Source organism: Papilio polytes, unplaced genomic scaffold (assembly GCF_000836215.1).
Source record: "Papilio polytes unplaced genomic scaffold, Ppol_1.0 DF824169.1, whole genome shotgun sequence".
Classification (NCBI taxonomy): Eukaryota; Metazoa; Arthropoda; class Insecta; order Lepidoptera; family Papilionidae; genus Papilio; species Papilio polytes.
Genome location: NW_013525035.1, coordinates 4,364,304 through 4,386,426, shown reverse-complemented (window position 1 = coordinate 4,386,426; position 22,123 = coordinate 4,364,304). Strand labels below are relative to the sequence as shown.

At 34.4% G+C, this 22,123-nt stretch overlaps 1 long non-coding RNA gene and 1 other non-coding gene across 2 annotated transcripts in view; both read right to left on the bottom strand.

Moving 5' to 3' along the window:
• Positions 1–10,671: 10,671 nt before the first annotated feature.
• Positions 10,672–22,123, bottom strand: part of LOC106111368 — a 16,413-nt gene continuing 4,961 nt past the window's right edge. The window contains exons 4-6 of the long non-coding RNA XR_001226160.1: positions 11,285–11,438; positions 10,836–10,952; positions 10,672–10,747 (exon numbers count right to left, since the gene is read on the bottom strand). This is a non-coding gene — a long non-coding RNA (uncharacterized LOC106111368). The remainder of the gene's footprint in view (positions 10,748–10,835; positions 10,953–11,284; positions 11,439–22,123) is intronic.
• Positions 19,066–19,137, bottom strand: Trnat-ugu. The gene has a single exon. It is a non-coding gene; the product is annotated as a tRNA-Thr (tRNA).

Sequence of the window (22,123 nt, the reverse complement as noted above, 5' to 3'; positions counted from 1 at the left end):
GCTGACATCTTAGGCAACAAAGAAGTGTGTGTTTACGCTTTATTATAATAGTATAGATTAGTGTTATAAATTTTTAAATAAGTAATTACAAAAGCTTCCTCACTATCAAATTACAAAAAATTATCAACACATTCGTCATTTACTGTCTACCAAAATTAAACGTGGTCTCACATTCTCATGTTCACTTAAGGTATATATAAGATTCCATTGAATTAAATCAGAAGGGTTTTATGGGGTCTTAAAACTCAAGTACCCGTATCAAGAAGGTCTCCAAAGTGTCATAAACATAACATTTGATTCAACTCACCTGACATTCGAGTCACGCTTTAAGGGATTCCCGAGGCCGTTCACTGAACTGCAAAGGGATCATAAAGTCAATGCTACAATGAACAGACAATATAATACCGCTACCGTTCTTACCGTGTTTCCACTAGCAAAATATTTATAAACGAGTTCTCTCCTGCAAACTACTTTAGCGCAAATTTGGATCACCCGTTACGCTATTTTGACAGCGCGGATCTAAAAAAAAAGTAGCCTATAATATGCCCGTCTATGTTAGCTACCCTTCAGTGAAAGTCCGGTTGAAATTGATCCAGCTGTTTCGGAGATAACACGGAACAAACGCGGCCTGCGTACAGACAATTTTTTTTAATACGATTTTTGTTATCAGCAACGCAAATACCTTCCCGTAATCTGGAATTTTCCCTTTGATATTACCAAGACACTTCAATTTTGTTATATGTATCGATAGATAACGGTTGTACGATTGTCGATTGTTTCGCAGCCAATTCAACTGTTTAGTTGCACAACTAAAAATCGAGTAGTGTGTGCACCTCCATTCAAGCTCATAGGAATCAAATCAAGACGACTTTGTGCGATTGATTAGTCAAAGATGTACGCACGCATTTAATTAGACATGTCTATGTTGGATTGCGTCACATGTATGAGCGTTTAAAATTTCAGTATTGCTTATATTTTTGCGAAGAACAAGATAAACCATGCTTTAGTAAAGCTCGCTAACTAAAGCTTAAATTAAATCAACAAGAAAGTTTTAAAGACGATTCGTGCTATGAGCGGAGAGTTAGGAAACTGAAAAGTGGCTACTTCAAGTACAAGCCACTTCTGGAAGTTACGTCACTCGGACTTTCCAATGTCTCGAGTATCTTGTATAAGAAGAACTTTCAAATACCTTTTAACTTAATAGAAGACTATACATTTCTGTAATAAAATGGCAAACGAGGAAGCGACCACATGAATCCGCCAAAATGGCAAAGCCACCGCTGCCCATGGATATCCGCAATTGCAGATTCCTTACCTATTCTTATTGATGGAGGAGGAAACGCACATAAAGAGGTTATTTTCCCTTCCTATGCGACTCCTCTACCGTCAAATCAACTTTCCCTCTCATCATTTACTTACAAGAAAAGGAAAGGGACTAAAATTAGGGCTCCGTCACTACACTAATCAGATGAAACGCGGAATTGCACACAATTCACTCCTGTCTTGTGTGTGAACATGGTATTACACCGAGCGACCCGATCCATTCCCGCGAAGATATTTAAGCGAGCACTACCACCGTTAGATGTATCTTTTAGCGTAAGATTTCACGATGGTTGTGGAATCACTACAATCTGAGATTCACCAGCGCTCCCTAACAGACAACCCAACGTGAAAATGTTTGTATTACGTTTATAAGGATAATAAAAGAATTTAACCTAAAAATCCACGTGTAATACATTTGACGCTAGTTATTTGTCCTTGGTTATATAAGCCTTAAGTGCTTTTCTTCTTTATTTTCTCATCTTTTCATACTTAAATCGAATCTTTGTATAGATTGTAAAGGTTAACCCTTTTAAACGGATCCTGTGAGAAAATTATATTACTGACATCTTAAGAACGTCTTCTTTGCGAAATAAAAAGCTTTTTACAGACATTTAAGTTGGAAAAGAACTAAGATTTGTTTAGGTTTATGACAACATTTTCGTAAAAACTGTTAGATATGAATGTGGGGTACATCGGTAGAGGTAGACCTAGAAAGAGATGGATGGATTGCGTGAAAGGTGACATGATCAAGAAGGGAGTGATGACTGAGATGACGGAAGATAGAGTTATTTGGAGAACGAAAATCCGGCGCGCCGACCCTACGAGAGTAGGATAACCTAACTTTGACTTTAAATAAACAGAAGAATGTCTACTTTCGTTCTCCGTCATTGTATTTCTCTTTTTACCTAAAAGTAGGTTCTCAATTATGCAATTTTAATTGTTACATAAAATGATATACTGTAAAATAAGAGAGTATACAGTTATAGTATAAACTATCGGTCGCCTGAGAGCTAGTCAGCGTGGAATTAATAAAAAAGACTATAACCTCCCTTCAAAACCAATATAGCGGTTTGGGAGATTGCGCGGAAACACGGCTTGAGAATAGACACAAAATCGGATTTTTCAGCCAGACAAATACATTATTTTCAACATTAGGACACTCTAATTTTAACAATATAGATAGGAAAGGTATTTAATCAAAACACTTTGAATGTTCTGTTGTTTTTAACAGACGCATATTTACTATCTTTATATTACTATTTTATTTGATTATCGGTGCCCACGATACAGGCATTGCCTAGTGTGGGCATCACCAGACTAAACGTATCAGACACAGTTTGTCATCAGCACCACCAGCTCACTATACATCCCCACCGAGGGGCTCGGAGCCTACCCTAATAAAGGGTGACCAGGCCATAGTCAACCACGCTGGCCAAGTGCGGGTTGGTTGACTTCACACATATCTTTGAATTTCTTCGCCGATATGTGCGGGTTGCATCACGATGTTTTCCTTCACCATAAGAACGTCAAGTAAATTATGTACACATGCAAAATCGAAAAATCACATTGGTACGGCGGGATTCGAACCCAAGACCTGTAGATTACAAGTCAAGTGTTTAAACCACTGAGCAACCGGCGCTGTTTTCAGACAGACACAGATTGTAACTGCTTGTTATTATAATTGTATTTTTTTTGTTTTAAATAAATTATTTCTATTTCTACTGTAAATTAAAACTTTCATAAAATAGTAATATTTCAGACCCTCTATTTATCACTGAGGGGAAATAAAAGGAAGAAACAAAGAGCTATTAGTAACAATTATATACGAATAACATCCGCTCGTGTACCATCCATCACCCGACCTAGTAATGTTCATACTTTTTCATTGTAAATTACTGCAAGTTTTTTCTTGCTATTAATCAAAATTAAAACATTTTTACGTTCATGGTCACATAACCAACCTCAGAAATGGTTATTAATTATTTAGAGTAACTTAGCGTTGATTTAATAAGAGAAACAAACACTAAGGATCTGATTCAGTAACAATTAAAACATCCATCTAAACTAATATTATATATGCGAAAGTTTAGATGAATGTATGGATGTTTGTTAGAGTTTGTAGCCTAAACGGCTGAACGGATTGCGATGAAATTTGGTACAGATGTAAAGGATAGCTTGGAAGAACACATAGGCTACTCTCTTTTGTTTTTTTGAATTCCACGCGGACGGAGTGAAGGACAAAAGCTAGTATATTATAAATGCGAAAGTTTAGATGGATGTTTGTTACAGTTTGTAGTCTAAACTGCTGAACGGATTCCGATTAAATTTGATATAGACGTAGGGGATTGGCTGGTAGAAAACATAGGCTACTTGTGTTTTTAATTCCACGCGGACTGTTTCGCTGGCGTAAGCTGTTTGAATTATTATTATCCTAAAAATTAAATAGCGAAGTCAAAAAAGCGAAACGACCACTGTTCAGACAGTTGCGTATTTAACATTGCATTACGTGGCAAATTAACGTATATTTTCTTATGAAAACGATTGAATGAAAGGAAAACACAATAAGGTAAATGTACACAGTAAACAATCGAATGATAAGGCGGGGAGTTTTATTAAATAAGAGACGTATTGATTTATAGCTTTATCGAAGGAAAGTGGAGTTCTTTTTGCGATGGCTTAATTCGATTTATCAAAATTTGCTCTCGTATATTATTTTTTTACAAGTATAAATAGACTACACATAAATATTCAGATCAAAGATATTTTTAATGTATTTACGTTAATTGTAATTAGGAATTTAGTCCACATTTAATTTAGATAACGCCTAATATTCCTTAACTAGGTGTTCCCGTGCGACTTCATTCGCATGAAATTATGAAAATTTAATTTTATTGTTTAAAATGTCAAAATAACATGACATGATGACAACCTTGCTTCCTTGATGTTGGCAGCAACTTATGGTCTCTTTCCCACATTAGGGTTTTTATCCAAAATATTTACCCCCTAAGTTTAATGGCGTAAAAATGTATAGCCTAAGCATGACGTAAGTGCATGGCTTTTTATTAAAAAAAGAATTATTCAAAAATATGCTTTAATTGCTGACATCTTAAGCAACAAAGAAGTGTGTTTACGCTTTATTATATTAGTATAGATTATAACCAAAGAACAAAAGCATTAGTAGTCTATTACATACCTTCAGTTTTAATTGATCAATCAATAGAGTTCGTGTGTAAATTTTAACCTGCCAGTTAAAGGTTATACACAGATTTAACTATACAACTTGACTGTTCAGTTAAAACTGAAACTATAACTCATGTATTATGCTTTAAAATGTACAGATCGAAACGTACTGTCTATGGATGTACATTTCTACAATGAGAGGGATCTATGGCTTGTGGGAAGCTGTATGAATGTGAGGTAAAGGCACCAGTAATTGACGCTAAAGCCCGGCTTCGAGCAAAGCCGATTCCAAATCGACTGACACCGGCTGTAAGTGTTCGAGATTCCACTTTAAATTCCAATATTCTTTCCTTATGACGATGTTATATAAATTCTCACATACGGGTTAAGTATTTTTTTAACAATTATAAAAGACTTAGGGTTGTCCCATTAAAAGGTATATTGTCTGATAACCATACAAAGCATAAAATATGTGATGGAAATATCGAATTTTGTTACCTTATGTGACAGTGACGTCATTTTTAAGCTATCTGAGCCTCTATCAGCCAGTTTTGGGACAGGCTCTCAAGAAAGATCTACATCCTAAACTGGAAGCCAAACACTTCGGATTGCTACATCATACCACTTAATTTACTTTATTTAATATTTAATCTTTTTGAAATAAAGTTTGATATTTACTGAATCCTTTGCGAACGAAGTTCCGATAACAAAATTAATATCAACATAAGCTAAAGTAAATTATAAGTTGCCGATAGATAAGTTATTGTGCGCAGGGTAGATTGCATCAATAACTTAAGCTGTTGGATGCTTTGACAGTAATAACTTAATTACTTAGAGACACGATGCAGCGTTGACTTAGTTATCTTAGCTCGTAACAGGATCAGGATAAGTTAAAGTGTTTAGTGCAATAGCTTCCGATTCAATTAAATTGCATTTTGTTTGATAGATTTAAAATATGTAGGGGTGACACTAGTAAAGGTAGTCCTAGGGCTACTCTTACCATTACACAATCCATCATTATGGATTAATTGTGTAAAAGGTGACGTAATTAAGGACTAACGAGAAATAAGAGATCATTGATTTAAAGACCAATAACTGGTGCACAAACCGTATAGACTGAGTTATAGAAAGTTAATGATTTTTATTGAAAGAACATTTTTTTTTATAATATAAGGTAGCAAACAAGCAAGCGGCGATAAATCCACCGAAATGGAGAGCGACCGTTGCCTAGAAACATCCGCAATTGCTGATGCGTTGCCTACCATTAATCGACGGAAACGGAGACGCACATAAAGAGGACATTTCCCCTTCGGATGCGTCTCCTCCACCGTCAAATCCACTTTTCCTTCCCATCCTTTCCTTTTAAAAAAAGTGAAAGGGACTAAAATTAGGCCTCCGGCACCACACTCATAAGACGAAACGCCGAATTGCTTCCACTTCACGCCTGTTTTCTGTGTGGTCGTGGTATTGCACCGGGCGAGCCGGCCCATTCGTGATGAATGTTAAAGCGGGCTCTGCCACTGTTAAATTAATATAGTTAAGAATGGTAAAGTTAAATGTGTTTTTAAATCTTGACCGCGCTGATTATTTAATAGTGTTACCACACTTCCTTAAAAACTTAATTGTGTAGTTTACATTGCAATAATTATAATATTAAAAAAATCCGCGTCGATTGGTAATCAAAGTACAATACAAGGGCGGACCCAAGGGGGTCATAGGGGTCATAACCCCCTCCTGAGTTGATTACTCAAGAGCTTGACAAAATGTATTTACATAGGCATAGTCAAGCTCTTGACTTAATCACGCCTATGTGACCCTCCTGGCGCCAAAGCTGGATCAGCCTTTGTGACAAGTTTTGACAGGTTAGTATATTTACACAAAATATCAAGTCACTAAGTTTTTTATGCTACGGCTCACAAACGTTACATTCTCGATAGGAATATCGAAACTTAGTTCAGAAATGTAAAAAATAACGTAACGAAAGGGGAAGCGGATATCGAGATTCAAATGTATTCCTTTGATATTTAAATCGTTGACTAATGAAACGCTCTGCTGCGATAGATATTCTTTGAAAAGGTACATAGAGTAAACTATATACATAGATATTGTTATCAGTAGGCGTAGGGTGAGGTGGGACTACCGCCCTGGGCGCCGAACGTAACCCTTATGCTGCTAAAGAGCACCACGGGCACCTATATCGTTACCTTGTATGCCACTTACTAGCGCTTACACAAGCCTGTATTCCTGTAGCTGCAAATGTGCCCACTGGCATGTGTATTCCCGCGTTAATGTATACACAGAATATCCGCGCTATTCTGAATATGATATGATATAACTTGGTATTAAGAACATTTGGCAGATATCCAAGTCGTTCGCTTACCAATATTTCCTATTATCAGCGCCATCTATCGGATTCTACCAATCACAATGGATTTGAATCATTATAAAGACAGTTATAACGCGTAAAAGAGGGTATTACAGTGAAGTCACATATGATGGCTGATAAGAGATGTATCATAGAAAGCAAGCTGTACCCCTGTGGCTTCATCCGATTTAAATTAAAAAAACTTTAATTTATTGTTCACATTTGTCAAATTTTCAATTGCAATTGACAAGGTTTATTTCTAATTTATTTACCCCCTAAGTTTATTAGCGTTATAATATACATTATAACCTAAAGCACGTCGTAAGTTTTAATTAAAAAAAGAATTTTTCAAATATATGCTGTGATTGCTGACATCCTATGCCACGAAGTAGTGTGTGTTTACGCTTTACTACATTAGTAAAAATTAGTATATGCTCTACCGACCCTCCGAAAATAAGTAACTTGATGATGATAACTTATGAACTATTTCTAAAGCCATCAAAGTATTATTATGATTCAAAAATCATAATCGAACTTGCTAAAGTGTTACAGTATTTGCAATCTGCGTGCACAGTAAGCACTGTGGGCGGTAATTTGCTAACACTCCTGCCAAATGTCGCTGGCTTGTATCCAAATAGGTTAAACATTCACCCACTGTGCATTTACAATACAAAACTAAACGAAAACTAAGATTGCTTAAAGTAAACTTAAAACACGTGTCACAGAAAGGTAAAAATATATTTTTTTGATATGTACAATCGGAGAATTAGACGGTTACCATCTTAGATTTTCAGTTTCATGAGAATTTAAGATTTAATTTTTCATCAATTTTAAGCAACAAACATTTAGATATTTCTAATACCTTACATATATCCATGCTAGAATCTTAAATTGGTATCGAATCGAGAGATTAAGCATTGAGCTATCAAGAATTCTGAGGAAAAGGATTAAGAGCGTCAGTACCTCAAGGGTTTGAACACTTGACTTGTAATCTACAGGTGGATTCGAATCCCGCTGTACCAATGTAATTTTCGAATTTCATATGTACATACCCGACGTTCTTACGGTGTAGGAAAACATCGTGATGAAACCTGCACATTCAAAAAGATATGTGTGAAGTCAACAAACCCGAAGTGGGCCAGCGTGGTTTTGACTATGGCCTATACTTACTAATGTAGGCTCTGTTCCCCTCAGTCAGCATATAGGGAGCTGGTGATGATATCAAGGATTCTTGTTAACAATATTTGGATATTGTTACAAAGGTAAATATTTGTTATTTTTGGTCTACAATACCCATACATATCTCTTTCATAAGGTGACGGAATACAATTTATTCAGAAAATGAAATAGGTGACGTCCCATGGGAAATCCGAAGCCGGTTCGTTTTATATGATATCTGTATTTATTTGCAATAGACGCATCCATGTGAAATATTATTTCGCATCAAAAATATACATTTAATTTATTAAACCAACGTCATACTAATATTATAAATGCGAAAGTTTAGATGGATGGATGTTTGTTAGAGTTTGTAGCCTATACGGCTGAACGGATTTCGATAAAATTTGGCATAGATGTAGAGGATAGGCTGGAAGAACACATAGGCTACTTGCATTTGTTTTTTTTTTTAATTTCGCGCGGACGGAATCGCGGGCCAAAGCTAGTCATCTATAAAAGAACACTAAAACAACGTTCTAAAAGTGTAACTTTGCTATCTTGGCGTTGACAATGTCCTCATTATCGCCGCGAATAAAATCTTCCTAATATTATAATTACAAAAGTTTAGGTGGATAGATGTTTGTTAGAGTTTATACCTTAAACTGCTAAAGGATCTCAATAAAATATGACAGATTAATAGTAGGGTAGAACACATAGGCTACTTTTTAATTCCACATGGACGGAGTCGCGGGCGAAAGCTAGTCGACAATAGATACTATATTCTAGGTATTAAGATGTAAGTACAGATCAAAAGCTCACAGTTTTCTCACAAAGAGCTTTTCGAGAGAATATTGTAACTTCATACTCGAGTTCTCGGAATCACAGAAGATATGGAAGTACACTCATATCAAAGCCAAGTGCTACTGGAAAATATTCTTGTATTCAATATAATTTAATTCAATTCGATTCTCGAACTTTCTAACAGTTAGTGGAATTGAAAATTTTATCAAAAAAATTCATTTCGCTCTTTTTTCTACGAAGGCTAAATTTACGATAAAAATCAGATGTAGAAATTATTTAGGATTTACTTATGTATTACTTACTGATTTTTTATTCCGCGCGGACGATGTCACGTTCCAAAGCTAGTTTAATATAAATCGCGTATTTCATTTGGAAAGTAGTTTTTCAGACGTGTAAATACCCGGTTGTTTGTGAGCCAAATATAATAGTAAATAGAAATTAAAATTATGCGGGTATTTTCAAAGGCGTGACGTAATCCTGCAATCTTTCTGCACCACTCGTTCTACTTTCAAACACAAGTCTGCTGAGCTTTATTGTAAACTTTTTAGTTAGCTTTATAGTGAATTTCTATTAAAACTATTTTATAGACGTTCAAAACAATAAGGATTTAATATGCCAGACAGTGTCGGTGCTAGCTTTACTAGCACCATGGGCAAAATTTCTACGGCCTCCTCTTTTTACCATGACTAAGGGGGGGTGTAGCGGCCCTTTTATAGAGCGCCCAAACCCTAACGCTGGGATTGTCTAAAGGTTTAAATTAGATAAATCTTGATATAGTTATAAAGTTTGGAGAATTTTACCTAAACCAGAATTATTTGAAAATTCTGTCTTAAAAAAAAACATTTCTTTTAACTATTTTTTTTATAATACAAGGTGGCAAACGAGCATGTGGCTACCTGAATCCACTGAAATGTAAAGCGACCGCTGCCCATAAACATCCGCAATTGCAGATGCGTTGCCTACCCTTAATTGATGGAGGAGGAGACGCACATAAAGAGGACATTTCCCCTTTCTATGCGTCTCCACCGTCAAATATAGTTTTCCTTGCCATCCCTTCCTCTTAAGAAAAGGGTGGAAAGTGAAAGGGACTAAAATTAGGCCTCCGGCACCTAAATAAAATCGTCACAAATTCTTTTCAAAGAGCCTATTTGAGAGTAATTAAGGACGTTTACTGTGGTCGACCTATTTAACCAAATATTAGAACGACGAAATCAATCTCTCTTTTATTTTAGTTTATAAAACGTACTTTACTAAATTGTTGAGCGGAGTTCAAAAGAAACATTTCCGCTGACTAATTCTGAGCAATCACTCTTGTGAGATAAAAAGGGCTTTTATTAACGAGCATTACTCAGTGTAATTACTTGTGTTATTTAAACAGACTAAGCTCGAATTAAGCTGCTTTTACGAATCAAGTTTTTATAATTACAGATTTGCTTTGCCCTGTTGGATATTTTGAACATTTTTATAAAAATCTTACTATTCTTTTGGATGGTTAAGTGGATGGATATGTGGTAAAGTGCTGGAGGTTCCGGTGAGTTCCACGGAGATCCTAGAGCCCTCTTCTATTGCACTAGAGGCTGGCAATAGAGGGGGTTTTAGTGGGGATCCCAAACAGCTAAACGGATCTTGATGAACTTTGGCATATATGTAGAACATAGTCTGCACAAACACATTGACTATTTACTAGTTAACTTTTTTTTTATTTCGCGCGGGTGAAGTAAAAAGCCATTTTTTAATATAGTTTTTTCTACGATTGCGTCTACAATTATCTACGATTTTTCTATCGCTACGTCACTGCTACGACATTTAAGTCCAGATCTACGATTGAAAGTATATATACGTACAGTCAGGGAAATACGCGATGGTCCATTTCAAGAAAAAATGTGTTGTACATTGCAACCAGACAAACTCCGCCTCTTCCTACAAATAATTAGATAGCAGTGTGTGTAAACGAAGGGATAATAATAAAAACAAACCGTGCAGCACTTACTTTTTTTTTCGGACTTACATTTATAAGCTGTGTTGTATTGGTTTTTGTTCCGCATCTTATTGCAAGTTCAAACGATAGCTTTTAAAGTGGAACACCGTGAGTTTCCCCGACTGTACATACAATGTTCCACGTGACCTGAAAATTAGAAAACCCTCTATAATTACGCGATTCAATTAATTCTACATTATTCCACAATCTAGGTGATTTATATCTGCTCAAGTTATTTTATTTTAATAACTTAAACAGTAACTTTGAATAAAACCTCTTTACACAAAATACTTGTAGTTACATTGTTTAGAAAGTAGATATTTCAAAAACTCTTTGACAAGGGTCTGAAGTTAAAAAATACTGTAATACGTGCAACAAACAGGGTTAGACGATAAATCTTCGTGAAACTAAACATACGAAAAAAAAAATATTTTCGTGGTTCATAAAACGGTTTAAAAAGAACAAGTAACTATCGTTACCACTTTAAATGACGGGTCTAAAAGAGTTGATGATTAACTCTTTATCTGACTCCTGTTGAATCGGCGAAAGGCTTTTGTCCTCCAGTTTAATCTATCTTCTCTCATCGTAGTCACTTCTTGATCATGTCACCTTACACGCAATCTTTTTCTAGACCTGTGAAAATAAAAAGCGATAACTTAGTCGATTGCAAATATTACAAAGATTTATATTTTTGTATATATTGAAATAATTCAAAAACTACTGGACCGATTTCAAAAAATCTTTTACCATTAAAAAGCTACGTTATCGGTGAGTAACATAGGCTATATTTTTTAATTCTACCCGGGCGTAATCGCGAGCAACAGCTAGTGTTTTATAATAGACCAAGAATGTAGAAAACCTGGGCTGGGGGCGGCACCATCGAAAGATCAGTTACACACAGAACATACACAGACAGAAGTTACATAAGAACATATGGAATGGTAAAGTAACTTGATGAAGGATTTTTTTTATTACTGGTAATACAATGCTTAATATTTTTGAACTGCAAAATAGTGACAAAAAGACTGTATCTATGGTAGTCAAAAGTATGTTATTTTTTTATAAATGACTAAAGTTTTATGATAAATGAAACGTTTTGTTCAAAACCCGCAACCACGCGACTGTAAATGCATTTTAAAGTTCATTCGAAATTAGTACAGAGAAACAAACAATTACACAATTTATACTAATATTATAAATGCGAAAATTTGAATGGATGTTTGTTAGAGTTTGTAGCCTAAACTGCTGAAAGGATCTCGATGAAATTTGGTATGGATGGAGACAATAGTCAGGAAGAACACACAGGCTACACTTTTATTTTAAACTAGCTTTAACCCGAGACTCCGTCCGAATGGAATGAAAACAAAAACAAAAGTGGGTAGCCTATATGTTCTTCCCGACGAGTGCCTCGATCGATACCAAATTTCATCGAAATCCGTTGTTGTTTAGGCTACAATCTTTAACCAACATCCATCTAAATTTTCGCATTTATAATATTAGTGTGATTTCACGATACGGAGTCACGGGCGAAAGTTAGTACATTAATGTTTTTAGAAATCATCTACAGTCCAATACTGATCATAGACATCTAAATTAAACTATTCAAGAAAAATAAAGAATCGTACAAATTCAACTAAAAACAGAGTGAAACGTAGAAGACGCAATTGATATCAATTCAGGCGTAAATCAACTTCCAGAGTGGACTCAATTCGTTGCAAAAAAGGTCCATTACAAAGGACAGAGCACAATGAACAAGGAATTGGGGTCACGTAGTCTGACCACTTAGTTGTTCAATTGTATACCAAAGCTAAGAAAATGTTACAAGGAAATTAAAAAAAATTTAACCTATTATTTTTAAGGAGTAAACAAATGTAGGTATGAATTTAACCATCCAATAAGACAATAAGAATTTTTTTTGTGACGTATAAACTCAAAAACTACTTGACTAATTTTGAAAACTCTTTCACTTTTAGAATGCTACATTATCCCTGAGTAACACAGGCTAATTTAATATTGTTATTAATATCATAAAGGAGAAACGAACAAACACCGGAATTCGTCGAAATTCACGACCACTGCCCATAGACATCTGAAAAAACAGATGTGCTTTCAGAGGGGACGCACATAAAGATTTTCCCTTCCTAAAGTCACCACCTTCGCCAAATCTTCTTTTTCAGGAAATTAGTATTAGGGCTCCGGCAAAGTTACATAATGTTTCAAAAATTTAATAAGGTAGTAAGCTTCATGTTTGGTTAAATACGTAATGACATAATTAGGCAGTTGTAGCATTGATTGTGATTTATCAAGGGACGGTAAATCAAAATCCTTCTACCACACAATCAGTATTTAGCCTGTGGTACGATTTAGGGCTCAAACAGACTGTGCGATTGTTTTAAAACAAATTGATGTTAAATTTAAAAAAGAATCAACAGTATCAATATCAACAAATACTCAAATTATTTTTTAATATTTCAATTAAAATATTTACTTGGTTAACTTATTAAAACTATCTTTGTCCGTTTATCCACTGACTCTGAAAAAGGACATCCTAAGGTCTGTAACTAGTCGATACATGCTCCCAAATATACGTAAAATCGGCTTAACACTAGAACATCGGCATACAAGTCCCGTTCCTTTAACGTCTGTCAATGTCAATCAGAAGTAATGAGAAAAGCGCGTCATTCTGATATCAGTAGATTTAAGTATTGAATTACGTTGTTACAACATTATAGTCTTAAAGTATGTGGTATTATTTTTTTGTATTTTATTTTTATATAGGTCTCGTCTGAACGAGCCCTTAGTAGTAACTAAAGAGCGGACTACTAGATAATTGGGTAAATACTGGGTGATTTGCATTCACTAGAGAACAGTTCGGTCTCGCTGTGATTGCTGGCTTATATTCTACCTTATGCGATATATCGCGTAATTTCCTTGTATTACTATCCATTTTTAAATCGATTTTCATCTTATACTGCTTAAAATCTAACCTGATATTTATATAAACTAGCTTTCGCCTCCTGTTGCGTCAGCGTGGGATTAAAAAAAAGTAGTTAATTGGCGTTTTGTTTTATCTTTTTTCATCAAAAATCAAAACAATCAATATTTGGTAAAGCTATTATACGCATAAATAATACAATATTTTACCCTAAAGGGCCGCAGTACGGCAGTTGTACGGATTATGACGGCATTTCCCATTCGATACTATACGCGGAATAATGTTCAAACGAGGATAAAATTTGCAAGTACAATATCGTGTCCAACCTTTGTGAAGTTATTTGAAATAACAAGAAATATACAGATTTTTTATTCTGTTTTAGAAACCTTTTAAATGGTATTCTATTGGTCTAATCTATGCATAATAAGATTGGAGTGCCTGTATGTAAGATCAGAATAAAAATATCTGATTTCAGGAAGATGATGTATTTGAAGTATATCTGTATCATCTATATATAAGATGTATCTGAAGGGTAGCTGACATAGACGGGCATAATATAGGCTACTTTTTTTATCTTAACAGCGTGAACGAAGTCGCGGGCATCAGCTAGTTTTGATTAAAATTTGTAAATTGAAAACGGTTTTAAAACGAAACGCTGTCTGCATTTTAATGTCGAAAATTGTGCAATTTGTATAAGTTCTTTTGTAAAATAATTGAACTCTAATTACTAAATTACATTATTTTTACGTGCAATGACCTTTCATGTTGTACTTAGAACCTTAATAACGGGATAAAAGTTACTTTAAGTGCATTTTAGTATTTCACTTACAATATTTAGAAAATGATATAGTTAAATAACATAAATTTATATAAAACTATTATTTTTTTAACCGTTTTTATTGACATTCTAGCTGTTGCCTGCGACTTCGTCGACGCAATATTAAGATAAAAAAGTAGCCTATGATATGCCCGTCTATGTCTGCTATCCTTCAGCGAAAGTCCGATTGAAATTAGTCCAGCAATTTCAAGGATTACCCAGAACAAACGCGGCTTGCGGACAGACAGACAGACAAAAAAGTTTATCAGCAACGCAAAATACATCTTCGCTAAAACTGGAATTTTTCGTTTGATATTACAAACAGACACTCCAATACCTACATTAAGGGGAATAACAAATCGTTAAGTGACTCTGAGTATAGACCTAAAAGTATTCATCTAAGCTAAATGAAATACCTAATTTTTACAGTAAATTAATTACGAATTCAATCCTCTTTGAAAGATTCCTAAAATCATGAAAAGAACATTTCTACTTAAAGAAATTAAAGTAAACGAAATGAATTCCGTCGCTTTGAATTTATGGTTAACTTTAAACATTTTTAATTAATTAGTAAAAGTATTTGCTTTGGAAGGAAACTAACGAAATCATCCGTTTGCATTTCGGTTTTAAAATATTCAAAGATAAATGACTCAGTTTGAAATTTCAAACATAAAAAGGTATTCAGTTATATTTCATATTTGTAAATCCATATTTACTGAAATACTAAAAATAATGAAAATAATTTATAAATATGAATTACTGCAACAGTTAATATACTACTAGCTTTTACCTGCGACTGTCCGCGTGGGATAAAAAAACAAAAGTAACCAGCCAATGTACTCTTCCAGATTATCCTCTACATCTATGACAATCATCGAGATCCGTTCAGCAGTTTAGGCTACAAACTCTAACATCCATCCATCTAAACTTTCGCGTTAATATTAGTAAGATTGTGTGAGTCGTTTACATAAAGAAAGCTATTGTAAAAGAACGTAAATAGGCCATTTAGTACACAAAGTGCCTGTGAAAATTTAAGCTCCATTACCCAAGCACAAATCCGCACTAACGATAAGCTTATTTGTTGAATCGTTTCCTGAGAGCTTCGCTAAGTAAAGTACTTACTTTTTTGACCGACTTCCCAAAAGAAGGAGGTACTCAATTCGTCGATATGTTTTTTTTTATGTGTGTTACGGCATAACTCCGCCGCTAGTGAACCGATTTTGATAATTCTTTTTTTATCCGAAAGGTAATGCTTGCAGGTGGGTCCCATTTTTTTGTTTGATTTTTGGAGTCTAAGACTGACACCGACATAAAAGTAATAATAATTGTACAATATAGACATAACAGCTACAATAAAGGAGGTTTACTATTTTCAAGGAATTATTTCGTTACTATTTAATATTTTGTTTTTAGTGTATTTTTGATTTCCACGCGGACGGTGTCGCGGGCAAACCCTAGTTTAATTTATCGATATATTTTTATTAAAACAAACAGTAATAGTTAATATCTATTATAACAAAAGAAATATGTTTTAAGCCCGCTTTATACGCTTACATAGAACTGTAGTTTTAATTGATCATTCCACTCTTTTGTACAAACTAACTGTTCCTATGCGACTTCATTCGCATAAATTATAAAAATTTTATTTCATTGTTTACATGTGTCAAATTATCAATTGCAAATGTCAAAATGACATGACATGATGACAACTTTGCTTCCTCGATGTTGGCAGCATCTTATGGTCTCTTTCCCACATTATTTTATCCAATATATATACCCCCTAAGTTTAATGGCATGAAAATATATAGCCTAAAGCATGACGTAAGTGTGAGGCTTTTTATTAAATTAAGAATAATTAAAAAATATGCTGCAGTTGCTGACATCTTTGGCAACAAAGAAGTGTGTCTGTACGCTTTATTATAATAGTATAGATTGTTGTATTTCTATACAGATTAAACCGCCAGTTACAACGCATACAGACTTTATACTTGTGATCTAACGGTCAATTTTGAAACCAACCAGATATAGTAAAATTAAATTTAACATCTAATACCAAATGAAACGTTTACTAATCTAGCCTGATAATAAAATTATTTAGTGCAGAGTCAAATTTACACATTCGTTTGCTTTTCAGTTTAAAATACATTATAATTGTATGCAAAATTATAATATCGCTTAGCTTGTAACCGCATTACGTGTTAAATCGCTTAATGAGGGCTGTAATTGTTCTGTTAAATAACAACGGGCTTGTTGATTATAAAACGACTAACCAAAGTTGATACTTAAAACGGTAGCAAAACAAAAGCAGTCACTAATTTTTTGCTTAAACTGAATTCAAAGAAGTTATTGTTGACTCAAAAACTCAAATCACAACCAATTTGGCAGCACTTGAAATTTTTTTTTAATAGTAACTAATCGTCTAATCAAACAAACAATCATTTCGCGCCGTTATACACATAATTGCGAAAATGAATGGATTTTTTGTTAGTGTCTGTAGCCCAAATTGGTGAGCGGATTTCAATGGCATAGATATAGAGAATAGTCTGGAATAATCCGTAAGTATTTTTTAATAATATAAAGTGGCAAACGAGCAAGCAGCCACCTGAATCCACCGAAATGGAAAGCGACTGCTGCCCATAAACATCGTTGCCTATCCTCAATTGAAGGAGGAGGAGACGCACATAAAGAGGACATTTCCCCTTATTACGCGTTTCTTCCACCGTGAAATCCACTTTTCCTTTCCTCTTAAGAAAAGGGTGGAAAGAGAAAGGGACTAAATTAGGCCTCTGGCATCACACTCATCACGCGAAACACGGAATTGCATCCACTTCACAGCTGTTTTCTGTGTGGTAGTGGTATTACTCCGGGCAAGCCGGACCATTCGTGCGAAGATGTTAAAGTTGGCTCTACCACGGTAAATACACATAAATACGAAAGTTTACATGCAATGGATGGATTTTTTGTTAGTGTCTGTAGTTGCTGAGCGGAGCGGTCCCAAATTGCTGAGCGGATCTCAAAGGCATAGATGTAGAGAATAGTCTGGAATACGTAGGCTACCAGCTTTTGTTTAATTTTTAATTCCACGCAGATGGAAACGCAAAACCCGTATTAATCGGTAACCGTAACAGGTGTATTAAATTAAATAACAACCTGTAAATTTACTAAGGGATCATCAATCTTGATTTCTGTGTACACACCTTGTGGTTACGGGTGCGGATACAGTGGTAAAATATTAAATAATATTTTAATTACGTAAATGCGTTATTTAAACTTGTATAACAATGAAATTGAAATAATAAAATTTCAAAAAGACATCCCGATTAACTACATTTTATATTACACAAAATGTATTGAAGTATACAGATAACTCTTCTAATAATCAAAATATTTATAAATATCACTTACTATAAGACTGCTTCAGAAATTAAAGGTAGTCCGAAAAATGTATAGCAGCGAGAATAAAGAACTTTCTGTTACTAGATTTTCTCGAAGTCCTCTTTTACACACGTGTGTTTGTTGTCCCCTATACTAACAAATAAAGACGAAAGAATTTAGATTTTTCTACATATGTATTAAAATAAATCAAAACACCCAGTCGATTTTAAAAATTCTTTAACTATCAAAAAGTTACGTTACCAGTAACATAGGCTGTATAATTTTTAATTTTATGTAATCGAATTCGCGAGCAACATCTACTTTTTTATAATCGCTTTTCGTTATTTAGTGTGGGCATACCCTTAACATCTCATACAAGATAATTATTTTGGCGGAGATTGCCTAAGATCAGTATGTACACCTGCTCATAACAATGGTATTGAATAATTATGACGAAATAAACATAGGAATAATCCTACCAATATTATAAATGCGAAAGTTTGAATGGATGTTCGTTAGAGTTTGTAACTGCTGAACGGATCTCGAATGAGACATGGTCTGGAAGAACACAGGTTACTCACTAAGTTTTTTAAGCTTCGCGCGGACAGAGACGCGGGCGAGAGCTAGTTTTAAACATAGAACACAAGTTAACATAAAGTAATTTGTGTTTTTGTTCTAAAAAAATAAGCAAAAAAAGAAAATATGACATTAATTAAAATTGAATCTGTGTTGTTTGAAATTCAGTAAAAGCTTACAAAGGTTGGGAGAAAACTGGACCTACTCATAAAAAAGGAAAAGGAAGAAATACATTAAAAAGTTTTCTGTTATTTGGAAATGTTGCTCTCGACGAATTTATTTTCCACGCAATCCAGTGAAGGAAGATTATTCCTCGATGTTCGTTTCGTGATTCATTTTAAAATAAAAAGGAAGAATGTTTTTAAATTTATTTTTAATGAAATTCCCTTTTTAACACTATACTATTTCGCTTAACCTGATTTGCATAGACTAAGTAAGGCTGTTTCGGTTACGAAAAAATGGTTGATTTTGCCAAAAATCGTCATTCTTTTGTCATGTTACAAGTCGCAAGAATATAAGAACCCCAAGTTTTCTACGGTTAAAATCATTCCCACATTTGCCTCCTGTGAGGTTTGAACTCACGACCCCTGGTTTACAAGACCAGTGCTCTACCACTGAGCTAAAGAGGCTGAGGTACTCCACTTTGAATTCAAATACTACTATCTATGTTAAGATATTAGGTATACTCCAACAAAGACATCTGGTCCGGTGAGAGACAATTTGTACCTACATTGGCAAAGTAAAATGGAAAAAATACACGACATCGCAATTCACAAATGAAGTACGAAAAGATGTAATTAAAAAGTTTATGCACCCGAAACCAAATTGCATAACATAATATACTCGAAACGGAGATGTAAGCATCGAGAAGAGACACGTTAGGACGCGCCAAATAAAGTCGTGGCCTCTGCCTACCCCAATGGGTTTGAGCTAGAGTTGTCTTTACCTATCTATAGTGTTATAAAATAACGTGAAAAACATCAACTTGTTATTCAAATGTGATATATGATGAATTAAGACAGCTATAATTTGATTCCAGTCCGTCAACCCTGTGATATGTCAGTGTTAAAATTGAAACGAAGAAACCTGATGGCTGAAAGAAAATACAATTTCAATATCACCCCTTTTATTCTAAGTTTGTTACCCTCAAAGGTAAGGTGAATGGAAGGTCAATGTATCGTTACAAAGTTTCAAGTTCTAGATAGGGTTGTACAAAATATTATATTCTTTTCTTAAAATTTAATATCGTGATTTTTAATGTTGGAAAAAGAATTGTTTAACTAAAGGAATTTATACGTATAAAAATTCCTGTAGATTTTTAAATATTCATACCAATCATAGCGATATAATAAATGCGAAAGTTTAGATGGATGTTTGTTAGAGTTTGTAGCCTAAACGACTGAACGGATTTCGATGAAATTTGGCATAGATGTAGAGGATAGTCTAAGGAACACATAGGCCATTTTTTAAATCTTTTTTTTTTAATTTCACGCGGATGGCGACGAAGGCGAAAACTAGTGTATAATATAGTAGAGAAATACTGATAATTTTAGATCATATTAATTTTTTTTTGTAATGAGACGTCGTAAATACATCGTATCAGTATTGGAAACCGAAACCAGGGTGAGTCGCTAGTTTCTAAATAATTGATTAATTACAAACTGGTACGTTAATATGAAGCCCCTAATTCATTGTTACTTTGTAGTCTTGTAATTAGTTTTCAATATTCTAGATTTATACACATATTGAGTTAAATGTCCTTTAAAATACTATTAATTATAATGAGTAATTAAATTAACATATTGGGTACAATAATAATATTAATTTAGGCTGGATTCATGCTAATTTCATACATGAATATCAATAAGTTATTGAACATACATTCATGGATGTTATTGAAGTTTATTGTTATTTTACTACAAGATTTCAGCGACTTCGTGTTCGTGGAATTATAAAAAAAACAAAAGCAAGTAGTCTATGTGTTCTTCTAGACTATCCTCTACATCTATGCCAAATTTGATCGAAATCTGTGCAGCACTTTAGGCTACAAACTCCAGCAAACATCCATCCATCTAAACTTTCCCATCTATACTATTATAATAAAGCGTATACACACACTGCTTTGTTGCCTAAGATGTTAGGAATCACAGCATAGTTTTGAATAATTCTTCTTTTAATAAAAAGCCCTACACTTACGTCACGTTTTAGGCTATATATTTTTACGCCATTAAACTTAGGGGGTAAATATTTTGGAAAAAAACCCTAATGTGGGAAAGAGAAGTAAGATTTGATGAGGGCACAAAGGTTAAGACTGACACTGGTCGCGTACGAATACGTAAACATTTTACTGGCATATGTACGAACTGCGCCAGTAGCTAGCAAGTGTGATTAGTTGGCATGTTAGCTACTACCCCATTTACTGGAATGTGTAATCTTATATTATCATCCGGTCAAGAGATAGAAAGAAACGTTTTCGGATTATTTATAATAATTGCAACCCTCTGGCACACATATTTGGGTTATTAAACCCATAAAAATTCCCTTGGTTATAGCCACAATATCATGTGTTCTATTGTTGAAAGGATTCAAGACATTTTTATGTGTATTATTAATGTTATGGACCATTCAATGAATGCCCTTTCTTTAATTTAGTTTATTTGCTCAACTTGAATGTTTTTTTTTCAGGTTACGTGCTCTTACATTATGTACAGCCTTGAGGTTATACAAAGTCTTGGGGTGGTTCAGCGTCATCGCCTGAATGTCCTGAATATACGTCCCCACCTAGAGACTCGAAGTCTTCCCTAAGTTAGGGTGACTAGGTCTGAGTCAAGGCTATCCCAGTGCGCGTTGGTTGACTTCTCCAGATCTTTGACTTTCTGGTTATCAACCGATATTTTAATCTCCCACTTTCATCGTTATATCATCCTATTTTAAGCAAGTCCCGAAATAAAATCCATCTTTCTTTTGTTTAGCAAAAACTTTTATCAAGAGTGAAAAGCTAAATCTATACGAGGCACATCACTGAACACTCAGTCGTTCGTTCATTCATTCGCACGACTGTCAAGCAGTGAGTGAGTAGTGAACGAGTCAAGTCGAGCTAAATTAGACGTACAGGGAAATGCACTCTATCTCGAATTGCGAAGCGCTTTAATTATAAAAAAAACTTCCATTTAACAAACGACATACGAAACTTGAGTAATATTTTTATCTTTATTTCATTCGAGTGTTTGTTGCCGAAATATCTTTTATTTTGAAGTTATGAAAGGGAAAAAAATATTTGCGTTCCCAGATTTTTATGTGTGCTTGGCTATTGAATTGGGAGATGGAAAGATACGTTATTACGTGAACTTTTATATTTCTGAAGTGGATGAATTAAATACATGGTAACCGAATTGCGAGCGTATTCATAACCTTATTTATAACAATATTTATGTAATATATACCACAACCACTATGTAAAATATTAACTAGTATAGCATATTTTAAAATATATGATTGAACAATCGCATAACTATTGCGAGATTGTCGATTGTTTCGCAGCCAATTCAACTGTTTAGTTGCACAACTAAAAATCGAGTAGTGTCACCTTTATAAGCTCATAGGAATCAATGCGCG